A 13,677-nucleotide genomic window follows, 5' to 3' on the forward strand; every position below is an offset into this window, starting at 1 on the left:
TAAATTAAAAAGTCAGGGAAACACAGCAGAGCCTTTGGAGGTCTGAACTTTTTCCTCTGTTCTCCAGCTGGCTCTGCTGCTCTGCTATCCCCGGCTCTGGTCCCTTGTCCTCATTCTCTCCTCAACCTCTCTGGGCTGGTTACTGTGACAACCTCAAACACTTTTGGCTTACACCAGTCACAGAGGACCTCACCCTCCTGTACGTGTGCGTGTGTGTTAGTGGGTGTGTACGCGCGTGTCTGTATTAGTGTGTGAGAGAGATAGCGAAAGAAAGACAGAGACAGTGAGTTTGCACAACACAAAAGGGTAATGAGACAGAGCAGAGATGATATCAGGACCTAACTCTGTAAAGAGCTGACTTGTGCTCATATCATTAGCACACAAACAAATATAGTGTACATAACACTCAGCAGCAGCTGTAGCAGCAGAAGATAAGGGTGAAAAGTCATCAGGCAAGAGACATTAATCACACAGTCAGTAGAGTAACACAGTGTTATTCCCCATGGTGACAATAGTCTTCAACTGCAGTGTTTGCCCGTATGGATCTTTACAGCTAGGCTAATGAAAGCATAATGATGTGCTAGCTATCACTGGGGCTATAAAACAGTAGGCACAGGGTTTTTGGTTGCACATAGAACTAATATTGTGAACCAAAGCAGGTTTTTCTAATAGCCAAAGGGCCAAATGATGGAACTACTTTAGAGTTCCCTGTAGCTCTTTGTAAAGTTATGGCTAAAAGCCTCGCAGCGAATTGTGTGGGATTCAGGAATATGACAAATACCCAGCAGGCTAGGTTTTATTGGGTTATGGAGGTTTAGGCCAAAATACAGATGAATCATCTTAGTTTTAAGTCTGAATCCGTTTACGGAGACAAGTTAACTCAAGGTTTCGCAAACTCAGCTGCCATCACTTTGCAGAACTCATTTTCTGCCTAGTTTGGATTCAATTTTTATCTACAAAGTACATTCAGGTCCTCCCGTGACTCGGTTTAATAAGATGGATGCTGATTTGTTTTATTTGCAATTATATGTTTCATAGACACTCTGGTCTTGATTTAATTTCACTATGTCTTCATCTGACATCTCTTTGGAGCAGTTGCCATGGTAAATCAAATTGAAATGAGGGATAGGACTGATGATGTACAGAGGACTCAATTCAATCCCTGCTCTCACTTCACTGCTACACTGCTCATGGTTGGTGTGGGCTGGGGGGGGGGGGGGGGCAGGGGGATACATTTTCTGTAGACTTCTGTAGTAAACTGTAGTATACTGTAGCATACTATACTACACATTGTAGTATCCCTCAATCATCTGTAGTACTTAGTATAGAATTGTGTAGTATACTGTTGAATACTATGGTAAATACTACAGTATTATTCACAAAACCCTACAGTCCACTTTTTTTTTTACTGTAGTAAATACTACAGTATTTGTATATACCCTGCCAATCCCCTTCTCCATAACCCAATTTGTGCCACCTGTAAGTGAGAAACTTACATGCCAAGTATAGACCATATATTGTGTTCCCTACAGGTTATAGAAAAGAGCAGAAGCTCTGAACTCTCCATTCAGAATCAAGTCCTAGCTACCTACTTACCTATCTAACTACCAGCCTACAGATAATGGAAAATAGTTTTTTTCCAGTTAAAAAACAGAAACACTTTAGTAAATACGACAGTAATGTCCCCAAAAATACTACAGTACACTACAGTTTGCTAAAATACTACAGTAAATACTACATTATACTTTACTGCAGTCTGCAAAAACACTAGAGTAAATACTACAGTATACTGTAGTATTTTATAGTATACTACAGTAAATACTAAAGTCTGCAAAAAACCACTACAGTGAATAGTACAGTAATGTCTGCAAAAATAATACAGTGAATACTAAAGTATTCCAACTGTATTATACACTACAGTATTTGTTCATGTAGGTGCACAGTTGCAATGTAGCTGTCTATGTGGGAGGGGTGGACGGGGGTGGGTGGGAGATGAGGTTACAGGGATCAGTCCCATATTTATGCCCTCTGCCAATACCTTCCTAATCAGGAACTCAGCATTTGTCCCCTGACCCCTGCCTCATTAATCACAGAGGTGGACGGGTCTTGGACCCCCAGTCTGTCCTGGCCTGTCAGTAATATGGCCCCTGGACCACACGCCACCAGGGTTAACCCTAACTCTCCCATACTTTACATTCATGTGAAACACTGCCTATACATGAGTGTATTTGTGTTTTTCTTATGTGTGTGTGATTTGGATAACAATGTGTGAGCACCAATCATGTTTCTGTGCTTTGCCTTATTTTATTTACCTCACCCTTTAACCTGCATTTGTTCTGCAATATTCCACGCCATTTTGCTTCAAGAATAACTTAACTATACCATAGAAGCATCATTTCCCTAAACAAGCCTTCTAAACTACCATGGAAATTATGCAAATTGGATTTGTGTGTGTTTTACTGTATGGATATGAGATTTCAGTATGGTGGTCTGTGTAGCAGTAAGTGGTGGCAGTGGGATGTGTTTGTCTCTGTTGTGGGGACTGCAGGCATCAGGGGAGGCTGCACGGGACAATGTCACACTGTTTCTGACATTTCTGTGCAAACTGAGCAACCCTGAGCCCAGCTCTCCTGGCAAGCCTTTCTCCCCCTTCTGTTTACTTACCCACTCCTTTTCTGTTTCTTTTTTACTATTTTTCTCTCTTATCTTAATCCTCTCTCTCTGCTATACATGGCCCAAGGCTTTACTCTCTCAATTTCTTCTCCTTTCTTCTCCTTTCTTCTCCCAAGCACCCCCTCTTTTTTGACAGCCTTGGAATAGTTGGTCTGCCTTGCTACAATTCCTTGGCATAGCCCTATACATTTACATCTTCATCTTCTGTATGGAATCAAAGGCACATCTCTATTTGTCTATTTGCGTTCAGAATTCAGTGTTAGGGGTGTTTTTCTATATCAAATCAAATCATATAAAATGTTATTAGTCACATGCGCCGAATACAACAGGTGTAGAACTTACAGTGAAATGCTTACTTACGAGCCCCTAACCAACAATGCAGTTTTAAAAAATGCGGATAAGAATACGAAATTAAAGTAACAAGTAATTAAAGAGCAGCAGTAAAATAACAATAGTAAGACTATATACGGGGGGTACCGGTACAGAGTTAATGTGCGGGGGCACCGGTTAGTTGAGGTAATATGTACATGTAGGTAGAGTAAATACTACAGTATTTGTATATACCCTGCCAATTCCCCTTCTCCATAACCCAATTTGTGCCACCTGTAAGTGAGAAACTTACATGCATACATATAGACCATATATTGTGTTCCCTACAGGTTATAGAAAAGAGCAGAAGCTCTGAACTCTCCATTCAGAATCAAGTCCTAGCTACCTACTTACCTATCTAACTACCAGCCTACAGATAATGGAAAATAGTTTTTTTCCAGTTAAAAAACAGAAACACTTTAGTAAATACGACAGTAATGTCCCCAAAAATACTACAGTACACTACAGTTTGCTAAAATACTACAGTAAATACTACATTATACTTTACTGCAGTCTGCAAAAACACTAGTGGCTTGTGTAAGTATTCACCTCCTTGGCATTTTTCCTATTTTGATGCCTTGAAACTTGGAAGTAAAATAGATTTTTGGGGGGTTTGTATCATTTGATTTACAGAACATGCCTACCACTTTGAGGATGCAAAATATTTTTTATTGTGAAATAAGACAAAAAAACTGAACTTGAGCATGCATAACTATTCACCCCCCCCAAAGTCAATACTTTGTAGAGCCACCTTTTGCAGAAATTACAGCTGCAAGTCTCTTGGGGTATGTCTCTATAAGCTTGGCACATCTAGCCACTAGGATTTTTTCCCATTCTTTAAGGCAAAACTGCTCCAGCTCCTTCAAGTTGGATGGGTTCCGCTGGTGTACAGCAATCTTTAAGTCATACCTCAGATTCTCAATTGGATTGAGGTCTGGGCTTTGACTAGGCCATTCCAAGACATTTAAATGTTTCCCCTTAAATCACTCGAGTGTTGCTTTAGCAGTATGCTTAGGGTCATTGCTGGAAGGTGAACCTCCGTCCCAGTCTCAAATCTCTGGAAGACTGAAACAGGTTTTCCTCAAGAATTTCCCTGTATTTAGCCCCATCCATCATTCCTTCAATTCTGACCAGTTTCCCAGTCCCTGCCGATGAAAAACATTCCCACAGCATGATGCTGCCACCAACATGGTTTACTGTGGGGATGGTGCTCTCGCGGTAATGAGAGGTGTTGGGTTTGCGCCAGACATAGCGTTTTCCTTGATGGGTAAAAAGTTACATTTTAGTCTCATCTGACCAGAGTACCTTCTTCCATATGTTTGGGGAGTCTCCCACATGCCTCTTATTTTTTCTTTAAGCAATGGATTTTTTCTGGACACTTTTCCATAAAGCACAGCTCTGTGGAGTGTATGGCTTAAAGTGGTCCTATGGACAGATACTTCAATCTTCGCTGTGGAGCTTTGCAGCTCCTGCAGAGTGATCTTTGGTCTCTTTGTTGCCTCTCTGATTAATGCCCTCCTTGCCTGGTCTGTGTGTTTTGGTGGGTGGCCCTCTCTTGGCAGGGTTGTTGTGGTGCCATATTCTTTTCATGATTTAATAATGGATTTAATGGTGCTCCGTGGGATGTTCAAAGTTTCTGATACTTCTGATACTTTTTTTAGAACCCAACCCTTATCTGTACTTCTCCACAACTTTGTCCCTGACCTGTTTGGAGAGCGCCTTGGTCTTCATGATCCCGCTTGCTTGGTGGTGCCCTTTGCTTAGTGGTGTTGCAGACTCTGGGGCCATTCAGAACAGGTGTATAAATACTGAGATCATGTGACAGATCATGTGACACCTAGATTGCACACAGGTGGACTGTATTTACCTAATTATGTGACTTCTGAAGGTAATTTGTTGCACAAGATCTTATTTAAGGGTTTCATAGCATTTTTTGAAACACGTTTTTCTTTTCATTTCACTTCACCAATTTGGACTATTTTGTGTATGTCCATTACATGAAATCCAAATCCAAATCTATTTAATTTACAGGTTGTAATGCAACAAAATAGGAAAAACGGGGGGGGTCTTATGGCTTGGGGTAGAAGCTGTTTTGGACCTAGACATGGCGATCTGGTACCACTTGCCGTGTGGTAGCAGAGAGAACAGTCTATGACTAGAGTGGCTGGAGTCTTTGACAATTTTTAGGGCCTTTTTCTGACACTGCCTGGTATAGAGGTCCTGGATGGTAGGAAGCTTGGCCCCAGTGATGTCCTAGGCTGTTCGCAGTACCCTCTGTAGTGCCTTGCGGTCGGAGGCCGAGCGGTTGCCATACCAGGCAGTGTTGCAGCCAGTCAGGATCCTCTCTCGAACCTTTTGATGATCTGAGGACCCATGCCAAATCTTTTCAGTTTCCTGAGGGGGGAATAGGTTTTGTTGTGCCCTCTTCACGACTGTTTTGGTGTGCTTAGAACATGTTAGTTTGTTGGTGATGTGGACACCAAGGAACTTGAAGCTCTCAACCTGCTCCACTGCAGCCCCGTCGATGAGAATGGGGGCGTGCTCGATCCTCTTTTTCCTGTAGTCCACAATCATCTCCTTTTTCTTGATCACGTTGGGGGAGAGCTTGTTGTCCTGGCACCACACGGCCAGGTCTCTGACCTCCTCCCTATAGGCTGTCTCGTCGTTGTCGGTGATCAGGCCTACCACTGTTGTGTCATCGACAAACTTAATGATGGTGTTGGAGTCGTGCCTGGCCGCGCCGTCATGAGTGAACAGGGAGTACAGGAGGGGACTGAGCACGCACCCCTGAGGGGCCTCTGTGTTGAGGATCAGCGTGGCGGATGTGTTGTAACCTAACCTCAGCTCAGCTCTCAGGCCATGTTTGTGTTTTGTCTGCTAAGTATTTTTTTTAATCCCTCTCATGTAGTATTTGAACATGACGCAGTTTAAATGAACGTATTCCATATAACTGGATTTCTGCTAGTGTTACCATCTAATTTGTCTCTATCAGAAGTAATTAGGGTCGGGGCTCCCACTGTGAGAGTGGATGTGAAGGACGCCTCTGCATTCCTCTCGTCTCTGCAGCTTTGACCAGACTGAAAAAACTTATGTCATAAACATAGGGATACAAACACACACACATGGACACAAACACACACACAGAGATAGAGAGAGAAGAAAGAAATAAAGAGAGAGAGACAGTGACAGAAAGAGAGAGAGACACACACACACACAAACACACTCACTTACACAAATAAATGGTCAGGGCAAAGCTCTTGTGTACACTTGTGTTCCATCCACTAACATTTCATCATCTAACAGCAGAACATACCATCCATTACAAACCATTCATTGACACTCCATGCAATGATGCTAAATCAAATAGCACTATCCCATTATCCAATTAACTCCCATGTGAGGATACTCTGGAGTGTCCAGATATGCTCTTCTTAATGACCCCTTGTCCAGACTTATCCACAGTCACGCTGGGTTCGATGTTTAACTGATCTCTCTACTGCAGCCTAATCGGTGCAGCCCAACTTCCTCCCATGTAGTTCACCATCTGACTGAGACATTTCTGCGTCTCCTGCCTGTCACAACTGAACACGGAGCAGAAGAGCTGAGAGACTGCAGGGGTGTTGGGTCATCAGGCTCAGAAAATAAAAGGAAAACAAAATCAATACCTAATTGCCAAGACAGGCCCCCATGGAGGACTAGGGAGGCCAGAGCACAGATTGATCCGGGAGAGAAAATGATTGGGCCGAGGGTGACACTAATGCTGGCAGGTAATTTGTAGTATAATGGTGGCTTGTCTGTACCATTAGGATTTCCTCACACAGTCGTCTGGGTCTCTCACAGCACAGACCCACTACTGTTCACAACTCCGGTAGCGTTTCAATCCCACAATGCCTAATTATCTGTCCTTCAAGCCAAGCAGCCACCCAGCAAATGAATGTCTGTGGTATCAGTGGAGCCAGTGTGTTTAGGACTGTCATCTCTTAAGGTTCAGACACACTGGTAGATTGTCAAACGTCTGCCTGCCGACAACACTTAGTACGTCTGAACGGAGTGTCACACAGCAGAGACCTTGAAGTAATCAGCCAGCCTTAAAATACTCCAAACCATAAGGTGGCAGTAGTGTTGTTTGGCAATGCATGTCTGTGTGTGTTGTTTTATGGTCTAGCTATCTGTGCTACTGTTGCTATTGCTGAAGAAAGCCCTTGGTGATACTAGCCAGATAGCCACAACTAGATAACTAACTAGCAAGATGACAAATAAACTATTTAATTAGCTCTCCATAATCAAATACAGCCCATAAATATATTTTTAGCTAGACGGCTAACGTTAGCTAAATGGCTAGATACCATGATCCTATACGTTCAACGGCCAGTTTATTAGGTACATCCATCTAGTACCGGGTCGAACCCCCTCCAGAACAGCCTGAACAGCCTGAAGTCCACAGGGATTTAGGTCCTTGCTGACGCGATGGCATCACGCAGTTGCTACAGATTGGATGGCGGTACACCACCACCACCAGCCTGTACCGTTGACACCAGGCAGGATGAGTCCATGGACTATTGCTGCTTACGCCAAATTGTCACTCTGCCATCAGCATGGTACAACAGGAACCAGGATTCATCAGACCAGGCAATGTTTTTCCACTCCTCAATTGTCCAGTGTTGATGATCGCGTGCCCAGTGGAGTTGCTTCTTCTTGTCTTTAGCTGTGTGGTCATCCGCTGCAATAGCCCATCCATGACTAGGATCGACGAGTTGTGCTTTCCAAGATGCCATTCGGCACACCACTGTTGTACTGCGCTGTTATTTGTCTGTTTGTCGCCCGCCTGTTAGCTTGCACGATTCTTGCCATTCTCTTTCGACCTCTCTCACCAACAAGCTGTTTTCGCCCACAGTACTGCCACTGACCGGATGTTTTTTCTTTGTCTCACCATTCTCAGGAAACCCTAGACACTGTTGTGCATGAAAAGCCCAGGAGGGGGGACGTTGCTGAGATATTGGATCCAGCGTGCCTGCCACCGACGATCATACTACGCTCAAATTCGCTTATGTCACAGATTTTGCCTATTTTAACGTTCACTGAATGTAACTGAATGTCTCGATGCCTTTCTGCCTGTTTTATACAGCATGCCATGGCCACCTGACTCATTGTCTGTAGGAGCGATCCATTTTCGTGAACAGGCTGGTATACCTAATAAACTGGCCGGTAAGTGTGCATTGTATATTATGAAGTGTGACTGGCTCATTTAGCAAGCTGCAAAGAGGTGGGTGATGTCACCGGGAAAAGTTACCAATTTTTTTCTACCTGTTGGTTTCCTTTCGGCTCCCCACTTGAGCTCTCTGATTGGCTCAGACTTGAAATGTCTCTACCGATTCACCTGGAAGAAACGGGAGAGAATGTTGCAATTCAGTCGCCAGTCAAACGCTACCGGCGTGTGGTCCCTATAGCACACCTCAGCGAACGAACGGCAGATAAACTTGAGAATGAACGGCAGACAGACAATCACAGTAATTCTCTGCAGATCCTCTCAAGCTCTGTCAGGTTGAATGGGGAGCGTCGCTGCACAGCTATTTTCAGGTCTCTCCAGAGATGTTCGATCGGGTACAAGTCCGGGCTCTGGCTGGGCCACTCAAGGACATTCAGAGACTTGTCCCAAAGCCACTCCTGCATTGTCTTGGCTGTGTGCTTAGGGTCGTTGTCCTGTTGGATGGTGAACCTTGGCTCCAGTCTGAGGCCCTGAGCGCTCTGGAGCTTCATCAAGGATCTCTCTGTATTTTTCTCCGTTCATCTTTCCCACTAGTCCTTCAGTCCCTGCCGCTGAAAAACATCCCGACAGCATGATGCTGCCACCACCATGCTTCACCGTAGGGATGGTGCCACGTTTCCTCCAGACGTGACGCTTGGCATTCAGGCCAAAGAGTTCAATCTTGGTTTCATCAGACCAGAGAATCTTGTTTTCATGATCTGAGAATCTTTAGGTGCCTTTTGGCAAACTCCAAGCAGGCTGTCATGTGTCTTTTACTGAGGAGTGGCTTCTGTCTAGCCACTCTTGGCCTGATTGGTAGAGTGCTGCAGAGATGGTTGTCCTTCTGGAAGTTTCTCCCATCTCCACAGAGGAACTCTAGAGCTCTGTCCGAGTGACCATTGGGTTTTTGGTCATCTCGCTGACCAAGGCCCTTCTCCCCTGATTGCTTAGCTTGTGGCCAGCTCTAGGAAGAGTCTTGGTGGTTCCAAACTTCTTCCATCTAAGAATGTTGGAGGCCACTGTGTTCTTGGGGACCTTCAATGCTGCAGAAATGTGTTGGTACCCTTTCTCAAATCTGTGCCTTGACACAATCCTGTCTCGGAGCTCTATGGATAATTCCCTCGTCCTCATGACTTGGTTTTTGCTCTGACATGCACTGTCAACTGTGGGACCTTATATAGACAGGTGTGTGCCTTCCAAATCATGTCCAGTAAATTGAATTCACCACAGGTGGACTCCAATCAAGGATGATCAATGGAAACAGGATGCACCTGAGCTCAACTTCGAGTCTCATAGCAAAGGGTCTGAATACTTATGTAAATACGATATTTCTGTTTTTTGTTTTTAATAAATTTGCCAAAATTTCTAACAATCTATTTTCGCTTTGCCATTATGAGGTATTGTGTGTAAAGTATTTTATTTTATTTTATCAATTTTAAAATAAGGCTGTAACATAACAAAATGTAGAAAAGTCAAGGGGACTGAATACTTTCCGAAGGAACTGTATAAACAGTATATATAATTTTATTGCAGGACGTAATATATCAAATGAAATGGATGACGTAGTACACAAAAAACGGGTACCTCTTTTGGCACGTGAGCACCACTTTCAAAACTACTGTCTGAAATTAAACAAATGTTTGAGAGTGCATCTTTATTGTTCTATGCTAAATGTTCACGTAAAGTGATTTTTGCATACTTGATTATTTGTACAACATCACATCATGCCAGGTCGCAGTTGTAAATGAGAACTTGTTCTCAACTGGCCTACCTGGTTAAAAAAAGGTAAAATATATATATATTTATTAAATGTAACATACTCAAAAATAAATGAGCGACATCTGGAACAGGTGCTGCAGGGGTCCTGATGTGTATCATGGCGAATCCAACTGTCACTCATGGGTAGCTGAACAAAGGTCTGTCTCCCCTCTAGAGAAACTCAAAACACTCCCTCAGAGTTTATTCATTCATTTATTTGCCTTTGTCCCCAAAATACCAAAATTTGATTTGTCTGGAGCCATCATAAGTGAGCTATCTTCTTTTAAATTACCATAGGGAGCAATATGACTCCACTGTGGGTTAAAATAGCATTTTAAAAATGCTTTATTCTCAGCGTGATTTGATCTGAATATATGCGAATAGGGCTTTATTCCAGTACATTCCATTGGTTTGGGGAAAATTAAACCACTATTTTAGTGGTTGATGTGGTGACTCTTAAATCATCTCTGAACTAAATGGCATCATTCTGGGCCTCTCTCTCTCCCTTGTATCTCTCTCTCCCTCCATCCCTCTCTCCCTTTCTGTTGGTCTTGGTCATGCCTGAGTGCTATGCAGATCAGAGCTCTCTCCCAGACTTCCAGCAACAATCATACAGTACTGTGGATTGTGAGGTGCGGCCTTGGTCTCCCCTGTGGCGGTTCCACTACATGAACGCTGCTAATCTATTAAAGAGTTTCTATTCTCCTTCTGCCCTTCTGCACAGTCCCACATCAACTGGGGCTTGATTATCTGTCCCTCGCTCTGAGGGACGAGGGGACCCTGCTCTGACTCACACAGCACCACAGAGCCCACAGAGAGAGAGACCAGACAAACCAATCTCGCCCCCATCTTCTCTCCCCTGCCTTTCTGCCTCTGCTCTGACGGCCTGGGCCTGCACTCTTTCCAGTTCTCCAATTAAGTTTATCTGCCCTCATTGTTTCACATGAGCGTTTCCAGACAAGATAACCCCTTTAGAACTGGCCCCTCGTCCCCTAGTGGGGCTTTTTAAAAGGCTTATATTGAAGGTAGAGATGGTTTTTAAGGAGATAGCGTTTATAAAGAACTTGACTCATTTTGTTCTCCAGCTTAAATCAATGCTAGTCTAATCTCTGGGTCCTGGGCTAATAAAGATGTATAACTGGAGCCCTGGTCCTGAGGTTTTACTTCAGCTTCTCTGTTTGATTACATTTAAGTCATTTAGCAGACACTCTTATCCAGAGCAACTAGGGTTAAATGCCTTGCTCAAGGACACAACAGATTTTTCACCTAGTCTGCTCAGAGATACAAACCAGCGACCTTTCAGTTACTGGCGCAACGCTCTTATGCACTAGGCTACCTTCGTCTGAGAGGTTTAGTTTTCATGATGCCTTTCTCACCCAAGGGTGTTTAGAACGTTGCTATTGAGCCTTTGATGGTGATAAAAATGTCAAGTCAGATAGAACTGATTTGGAGTTGACCTGCAAAATGCACAAGTGTCCTCCTCTTTCAGGTGAGCTTTATTTTTTCCCAGTTGTCCCTGTACACTGTTTTCCCAGTGTACAGTTGTTGCTGTGAGGTTTGGAAGGTTTGATGCTGTTTTAGTTGTGTTCATGTTTGATACCTAGTTATGATGTTTAGTGGGTAATTAATGCATCAGATGACTTGGTCATAAAAACCTAAACGCTGGCATTCCATAGACAAGATGTGGTGTGTGTGACCCGAGATAGAGAGTCTGGAAGAGTTTAGAACAATGCCTCATTGTCTCATCTTCCTGGCATCTGAGAAACTACGCCGGGTTGGGGGTAAAACACCATCCTTTGTAGATAACCAAGGTTGCTTACGGGAGATGGAACCAGTCTGACTAAGCATTTTTAGGTCCTATATAATATCAGTTTTTTCATGTTCAGTTAGGCTGCTCAGCTCAACAGTCATGACTGTTGGGCTGACTGGTTTCATTATTGCAATAATTAATCGATATTAAATAAAGATGATTGTTTGAAGAAATGAACAATTCTTTCACAGTACTGAATTTCCAGACACAGGTCATCTGATGCAGCACTCCATCTCTCTCCCTTGAATGAGTAGGTGTGTCCTAACTTTTTATTGGTACTGTATATCTTTGTGTCAGCCCTTTGACTGTGACCACAGGGGCTGAGAAATAGATAACAGTAGTATAATCAAGAGAGCCTGTAGAGGGCTATAATATTTCCCTCCTCGTTCTCTTTTCACATTAAAAGTTGAAAACTATAATCTTTCTTTGCTCAAGTCATTGATGCAGTATTCCAGACAGTCACCTGGGCAAAGAGATGATGAAATAGGACAAACTTAAAGCAGAAGTTTGCTCAGTGTCTGTCACGGACCTTACAACTAGCACTACCTGTTCTTACGTCTTTCAAATTATAGCAGCCAGCACTGTTTGAACAGAGAGACCTACATGGACATCAATATCTCAAACCAGTGTTCTCTCTCCATCAGTCGTGTCCTGGTCTGTGTTCTGTCTTTGTCAGAGGCATGTTCCACTTTGCTGAGCTATAAAGAGCTCCAGGGCTCAGCTGCCACAGGGCACTATCACAGATTTGCTCCAGGGTATGAACTTTTTGATTGAGTATTGATTGGGGATTGTCAGATGAGCGGCCTGGACACGGCCTGTACATGAGGACACATTGAGCCCTGGTGTGTTCCCAGTACTATAATCAAGTCTTGTGCTTGACAGCAAAACAAAGAGCTGATTACAGTGTCACAGAGTTGGCACCGGTAGTTAAGTTAGTACTGAGACAACCTACTGGGCAAAAACTGGTTGAATCAATTTTGTTTCTACATCATTCCAACCCAAAAAATCTATGTGAAAAACTGATTGGATTTGAAAAAAGTAATCAACTTAAGGACATTTTGGGTGTTTTTCACCCAACTTTTAACCTAAATCCAATGACATGGTGACATTTTTTGATGATTTTACATTTAATTCCCTTTAGTTGACACCTCAACCAAATGTAAATCAAAACTAGACGTTGAACTTACATCTGTGCCCAGTAGGAAGACATACCTCCCAGAGGCAATATGCCATGCAGATGACATTGGTTTAATTCCCAGTCAATCTAACATGGCATCAAAACATCAGGAGAGTAAGTAACATTTAACTGTGAACCATATTACAATCGGCATACTTCAGTCCATGTGTCTGTAATTGTATTAACCCAATGTCCTAGTTGAATAGGCTACCTTTCATCTTCAAGCTAGAATCCTTATTTGAAACAATTACAAAGCCTGTGTTTTGGTAAAATGCTGAGTGATGGGCCTGGAGAAATGTAACCACTCTCAAATTCATAGGCAGAACTATGGATGCAAGGACTAACCATCCATGGTATGAAAATTATAGTTCTCTTTCAAGTATTCATTTCGGTATTTCACTTATGGGATACTCCCCTAGCGTATTCGTCAGAAGCCTTTATCAGAAGCTTACCTCGACATGACTAGGGCTGTGGCAGTCACAAAATTTCATCAACCGGTGATTGTCAAGTAAATATCTGTCGGTCTCACGGTAATTGACGTTAATTAACATAAACACATTTAGTATATCCTGGCTTCCACACATGCAGACCTTCGGAACATCTATATTTTAAAAAGCCTAATAAATCCATGTAATATAGCCTTCA

The 13,677-nt window shown here is 43.1% G+C and overlaps 1 protein-coding gene across 1 annotated transcript in view; it reads left to right on the plus strand.

The window, feature by feature from the left end:
* The window catches only part of cdh13 (cadherin 13, H-cadherin (heart)), a 526,046-nt gene that overhangs the window by 282,053 nt on the left and 230,316 nt on the right, over positions 1-13,677 (plus strand). The window lies entirely within an intron of this gene.

This window comes from Salvelinus alpinus, chromosome 9 (assembly GCF_045679555.1).
Source record: "Salvelinus alpinus chromosome 9, SLU_Salpinus.1, whole genome shotgun sequence".
NCBI lineage: Eukaryota > Metazoa > Chordata > Actinopteri > Salmoniformes > Salmonidae > Salvelinus > Salvelinus alpinus.